The sequence below is a fragment of the Gymnoscopelus microlampas genome, assembly GCF_963454915.1.
Source record: "Gymnoscopelus microlampas genome assembly, chromosome: 18".
NCBI classification, from domain to species: Eukaryota; Metazoa; Chordata; class Actinopteri; order Myctophiformes; family Myctophidae; genus Gymnoscopelus; species Gymnoscopelus microlampas.
In genome coordinates, this window is record NC_139955.1 from 12,829,976 (window position 1) to 12,837,036 (window position 7,061).

The window sequence follows — 7,061 nt, forward strand, 5'->3', positions numbered from 1 at the left end:
TTTACCCTTGAAAAAACATAGAAGGAGGGGGAAAAAGTGTAATTTTTGCCTACAACACACCTCATATTGACTTAATTGCAAGCATGTGTTTCTATATTGTGTATCAGCGAGGCTGAGCTTTATTCCCTGCTGGGCTGTGTAAACTGTAGACTCTAAATGAACTCTTTCACTCTCTTTGAACTCTGTGATACAGCAGAATGTCGGGCCCAACGTCAAACAGTCCCCAGCTTAATTGCGCTTGTCCATAGATTCTAACTCCAAAACTGTGAAATTATGTGTGTGTACTTAGTGCTAACAAAATTGAGGCATTATATGAGCTCTCTCTCTCTCTCTCTCTCTCTCTCTCTCTCTCTCTCTCTCTCTCTCTCTCTCTCTCTCTCTCTCTCTCTCTCTCTCTCTCTCTCTCTCTCTCTCTCTCTCTCTCTCCCCCCTATCTCTAACCTTGAGGGAGCCTTGTTACCATTAGCACATATTTCACAGTCCATTTGCGCTCCTCCATTTTGAAATTAAACCAGCATTAGGCTGATACTGAGGTCTTTTGATGGCTTAGATTGCCCATGAACCCCAGCCTCCTGTGGAGACAAATACATTCTCACAGGCTTGTTCTTAATTTATAGTCCATCGTACAATGGTGTCTCTACGAGTCTACAAGCTCCTGTTTATTTTAGTGTGTATAAATCTGGCTTAAGTTGGCTCTTATTCCAGGCTAACCAGAAAATAAAATAGTAAAAAATAAAAAATACAGCGCTGTATTGTAAAAATAAAATAAAATAAACATATACCATAAAATAATTTGGCCTGTCAACATCCGACTGTGAGAATCGAGGAGTTTTTTTGTGTGTGTGTGTGTGTGTGTGTGTGTGTGTGTGTGTGTGTGTGTGTGTGTGTGTGTGTGTGTGTGTGTGTGTGTGTGTGTGTGTGTGTGTTCACCTGTGTTCTGGTGAATTTTGTGAGTTTGATACTTTTATCAGGCTTGCTTTACTAGCATTAGGAAAAAGTTGCCGTACAGATTTGATGACTGAAGCTATGTAAGACCCATCTTTAATAATAACCATTCATTACTTAAAAGTAAATATCTCTGTATGATTGAATGCACTGTGTGGGAGTCCTCCCCATAATCTTTTTAACATAGTAGATGTAATTTCACCAAATCAAGGAAAAGTTATTTATTATATATGACATAATAAATACTTTTTAGAAGAGGGTTTGCCATATGACACCTGTCAAAACAAGGAATATTGATACTACTACACACAGTAACCATGTTAAAAGGAATGTATTACAAATGACAAACCACACAGTTTTGAAAAATCATTTCATAAGACAGTGTTTAATATGTTTTTAAATACAAACATTACTAACTGAGCTCCTCAGAGCTCAGTCAAGCCATTTCGTAATTAAGGGGCCTGGAGCAGTGGTTCTCAAAGTGAGGTCCGGGGTCCCCCAGGGGTCCTTGGGGGGATACTAGGGGGTCCCTAGAAAAATCAGTTAATATAGCATCACTATCATTTTAACCACCATATCCATTTATATGTTGGCTATTAAAAAATAGCAGATCTACAAGCTCACAGCGTGTGCCGTGCTGAGAGCTTGTACATCTGTTGTTGTTTTTTTGCACAAATCTTCTCTTCTGGGGGTCCCTGTCACGAAACATTTTCAGATGGGGGTCGGCGGCCAAATACATATCAATTTGGGGGTCCAAGTGGTTTAAGAACCACTGGTCTGGAGGACAAAGACTGGCCACCTTTATATTTGAGTCTCTCTGCAAAATAGTGAAACAAACTGTCTCCAGGTCCTTGGCTTTGTTTGGTCTCATACAATTAAAAACATCTGGCCTTTGTATTAATTTCAACTCTGTTGCAAAAGCTGACAAAGTACAGATTATTATTATTTCCATCCTGGCTAACTGGGAAACCTCATATGTACATTTTGAATTGATTCTCTGATTACCATGTTCTAAAGAGAGATTTAAGTCTCTTTTTTTGTGATCAACTGTATAAAATAAAAAGAATAACAAAACAAAACAGAGACAATACATATAAAACTGGAACGAAAACAAAAACATGCATAATGTGATTGATTTGAGCGTCAGCTGTCATGATTATTATAGTTATGCACCTTGCAGTACTACACAAAATCCACTAGATGTAGCAGCTTCCCATAATGTTACTGTTCAGGGTTCACTAAGTACAGTCTGGCTTTACAGTTGATACAGATGCACTATTATACCTACAGTATGTCTTTCAGTGGTGGAAAAAGTACTCACATTTTTTACTCACAAGTAAAAGTATCAATACTGGTTGTATTGATACAGCTGGTTGTATCAAATGGATGGGTGTGTCCTTGACATTTTATGGTACAGTGTGGGCCACCTATAGGTAACCGAATACCGTCTAAGGTCTTAGATATGGGGTGGCAGTGGCTCAGGAGGTAGAGCGGCCACATCTGCTCTACCTCCACCCCCCCCCCCCCCCCCCCCCCCCCCCCACACACACACACACACACACACACACACACACACACACACACACACACACACACACACACACATTTCTACATGACCTCTGGACATGTAGAAATGTCCTTCTACACTAACTCAGTGTCCACCGTTGGTGTCTGAATGGATGAATGTCACCCACGTTGTAAAATGCTTTGGGTAACGGCGCTATATATATATATATATGTGTGTGTATATATATACACACTGTATATATATATTTTATATGGATTTAAATTATTTACATGATTTACATGAGTGGCTCTTAGATAATATCTTTGTTAATTTGCCATGAGTGTTGCAGTGATTAAAAGATGAGACTGTATTATGTATGGTAATGGTTCCATTGTGTCCATGCTAAATGGCACACATTAGTCAAGGAGAGAAGTGCCTCTCTCCTTGACTCATGTTCAGAACCGATTCAATCAAATGCAGTAGTTCATGTCCTCTCCTGTAGAAACATCTCCAAACACTCCTGTAGAAAAATCCCAAACCTCCTCTCCTCTCCTCTCCTCTCCTCTCCTCTCCTGCTTTTCGGCCTGCCTATAGACACTGTAGCCTGGCAATTGATTGATTGATTGAACATTTATTTAGAAGTTTGCAGAAAAAAAGCACATGAAAGTACAGTTCAAATACAAGGTCAACTAAATGGGATTGAAAAAAACCCAAAAGCCTATGGCTTGTTTCAATTCCGGTCCTTTGTACTCAATTCATAGTGAATACTTTATTAGACAGAAATGCAGCACGAGTACAGTCATAAGGATAACACAAAAAAGTCCCGATAACTTGTTTCGTTGTGGTCCTATGTATTCAATTCATCAACATAGCATATAGCATATAAAAAGAACACCAAAATACAACATCATCAACAAATATAAAACACTATTATGTATACAGAGTAGAAAAAGGGGGGTAAAAAAGAGGGGGGGGGGTTGAAGGCAGTTAAACGCCATCACCTTTCTATGGTAAAAAGCGTGATTTACCTCCCCCCTTCGACCACACTCACATGTTCCTTGATACCGTGGTGGAGGAACATGTGAGTTGAATCCAACGTCATCAGTCTGGCAATGCCAGGCTATATAGACTCTGAGGAATTCAGAGGAGCAGGTCATGACCTCAGCAGCACTCAAGGGCAAAGCCGGAAATGCACACTTCATTGGACAAGAGAAAAAATACACAACCCCCCCACACCAACAAAGATCGCGGCTCACAATGGCAGCACACACACACAACGCCATTGTACATCCCATCGTGTAATGAGAAACATGACATTAAAGGAAATGGCGGTGAGAGTACTTTTCCCTTGTAGGCCTGAGGATTGTGTTGTTCCAAGTGCTATAATTAGGGGAGCTGCTTTCATCTCACCTTCAAAGCCGTGGAACAGGTGTGTCCCAATCCCTGTTCTGTACGTCCTTCATCTGAGCTCTTCATGATTTACTGGAGGTTCTTTGTATCTAAGCATCTCCCTCGGCCCTTTCTCTCTCTTTCTTAACCCCCCCCCCCCCCCATGATGCCTATTATGTTATTGATCTATACTCTCATGTGCTGTTGTTTCAATGTCATGTACGTGACCTGATCACCAATTAGCATTTCACCTGCCGTGAAAACTGCACTGGCCACTTAGTAGGTCCTCACTGAGAAAGTCTCATTTTTAATTGACTTGCACACACAAAACAGGCCTTCTGTGCTCATACTATCATGTAAATCATTCCAACTGATATTATCAAACATTCCAACTGATATTATCTTCGAAAGGAGAGTATCCAGAGATAGGCGAGACACACGAGACAAGACCCGGAAATCGGATTCGAACTCAGGACCTCGCAGCTCACGGCGAGCACATGGTTAATGCACTCACAGACACCCCACCATGTTTCCGTTTCTCACTGTGGTGGGTAATAGTTGTTTTTGATGTAGCGTTTTTCCTCTCCAAACAACCTGACCCGTTTGTTCGGTGAGACACGCCCTGATGGCCTCGTTCTGCTATCGGGGTTAGGTCAGCGTGAAAGGGGTCGTCTCTGGAGACACGATGGGTGAAAAGGTTAGGTTGAAGATGTAGCTCACTGATAAACGCAGTCCATTTGAACACTCAGGGTTAAAGGAGGTGTAAGTGATATATATTTTTAAAGTTAAAGCTCAATATTTTAATTGTAATCATTGCTATAGTGATTTTGTTCCGTAACAGGGGTCTCACCATCTCTCCTGCTCTTTAGTTAACAGAAAATACCTTTTCAGGTGGGGATGCCAATTTTATCCAATCAGGAGAGAACCCCTCAAAGATAATTTATCAGCTTAAATTCTATTGCGTTCCAGTTCCAAATTTGTCTGCTAATCTTTGTGTTTGTTTAATCACTTCCAATTTCACTTGTTTATACTGTATGAGTTCTCTTTCGTGATTGGATAATATTGGTATCCCGACCTGAACATTTACAGTTTACTTGAGTGCTGGAGAGACGGGGAGTCCCCTATTACTGAACAAATACTCCATAACAATGATTGCTCAGATCAGAATATAGAGGGTTTTTTGTAACTCTTGTTTTAACAAAGAAAATATCATTTACACCCCCCTCAACACACAGGATTTTGCAGTGTAACATAGGAGGAGGCATCATATAGCTTACAATCTTCCTCATCTGTTCCAATTCTCCATAGCTTGAAAGCACCTCTCTCTCTTGCCACCCTCCGGCTCTCCGTTGCTTGCTTCATGTGGATTGTTCATGTTTCAGAGAATCAACAATAGGAAACCGTTCTCCCCTCCTGTGAGGCAGCAGTCCAGCTCTGTGTGCACAGCACTGATTGTGTATCTACCCCTACAGAGCCCTTAAAGCGTAATTTGTACTTTGTCGCATAGCTGTGTGGAAAATAGCCGATCTACAAGCTCGCAACGCGTTGCAAGCTTGCAGATCTGCTATTGTCGGTGAAAGACACCGCCGTACAGCGGAGCATAGATCAAGCTTTGATGCAGGATGGGGAGTAATAAGGCCTGCTTTCAGACACACTGTTGACCTCTAACCTCATCCTTACAACCCGCTGTGTTTTATTTTTCCATAGGGATTTGTGTGGGCGTAATTACTGCAAGGAACCCCTCTTTTCTTTTTCTCTCTCACTGTCTCTCTCTGAAAGTGATTCTGCCCGGGAGGGAAGGAAGCACCGATGCCAACTGAATTAGTGTCAAGCGGTGACATCCATACATTGCCCTGTAGGAGGGCTCGGTGAACCACTGTCAGCGCCATCTGTAGCTCTTTCTGTTTCCCAGTGAGCTCCTCAAAGACATGCAGCACACACGCTGCGTCTCCCATAAGACTCTGTGAGCGTCGCCATCGGTGGCCCCCGTGGCCCATACGGAGGGTGACCTAACTCCCTGACACGTCCTTCTCGTTATGTAGGAGAATCACATACACACACGACATGCTGCACATAAAGATAATATGCATGTGGCGTGCAATACGCACTGATGATCCTGACTTTTTATGGGGTGGCTCTGCAGGAGGCTAATCATCTAAGACAGTGGTTCTCAAACTTTTTCATGTCAAGGACCCCCAAAATATTTGGCTGCGGACCCACCATTTCAAAAATATTTTGTGCCAGGGATTTTTCAAAAATAGCACATCTAGATATGCTATTTTTTAATATAGCAAAAGAATAAAATATGGTTAAGGTGGTTAAAATGATTGTGACACTTTATTAACTAATTTAGCTGGGGACCCACTGGTACCCCCCATTCAACTTCAGTTTTTACGGTCAATGGGGCTTGGATCGCTCTATAACCTTGGGGTCTGGGGACCCCCAGGGGTCCTTGGGGCGGTTACAAGCTCACATCTTGCAATCTGCTATTTTTGAGTTTTAAATTAAAAATATATATAATTGTAAAAGTTTGAGAACCACTGTCCTAGATGGTTAGGCTCCTGCAGAGCCACACCATAAAAAGTCATGATCATCACTGCGTCCACATTGAACCCACCACCCCGCTCCCATTTGGATCCTGAGATCCTGAGATGAATCCATTTTCATATATTTCACAGCAAACCGTTACTGTGGACAATTCTCCAATATAAAACCTTCAGTTTAAAAGAAGTGTGAAATAACCCAAAAATATAGACCTATATGATTTTCTGAAAATTGGCTTTAAAAAAAAACCTAGAACAAGCAACAAAAGAAAGAAATGTCTCTGTTCTGGTCTGTCTGGCAAACTAGAAATTCAATGAGAAAAATGCAAATTGAAGTCCAACGCTATTAATCACATATCTCTCTCTCTCTCTCTCTCTCTCTCTCTCTCTCTTTCTCTCACACACGCACGCACGCACGCACGCACACATGCAAGCACGCAAGCACAGCATCTATAACAAAGGCTGGTCACTGAGCTACAGTAAGGTGAGAGTGTGTCTCAGACGACTGTCAGGGGAAGTAATGGGAAACGCCATGGCTTAATCAAACTCTTTAAGTGGTTGCTTTATTCACCCTTTGATCACATTTTCTCATTCCAGTAATTCTCATTACACAGGGGCTCCAACATTAACAGCTACTTCCAAGTGGCTCAAAAAGGAGGAGAAAAAAAGCTCTCACA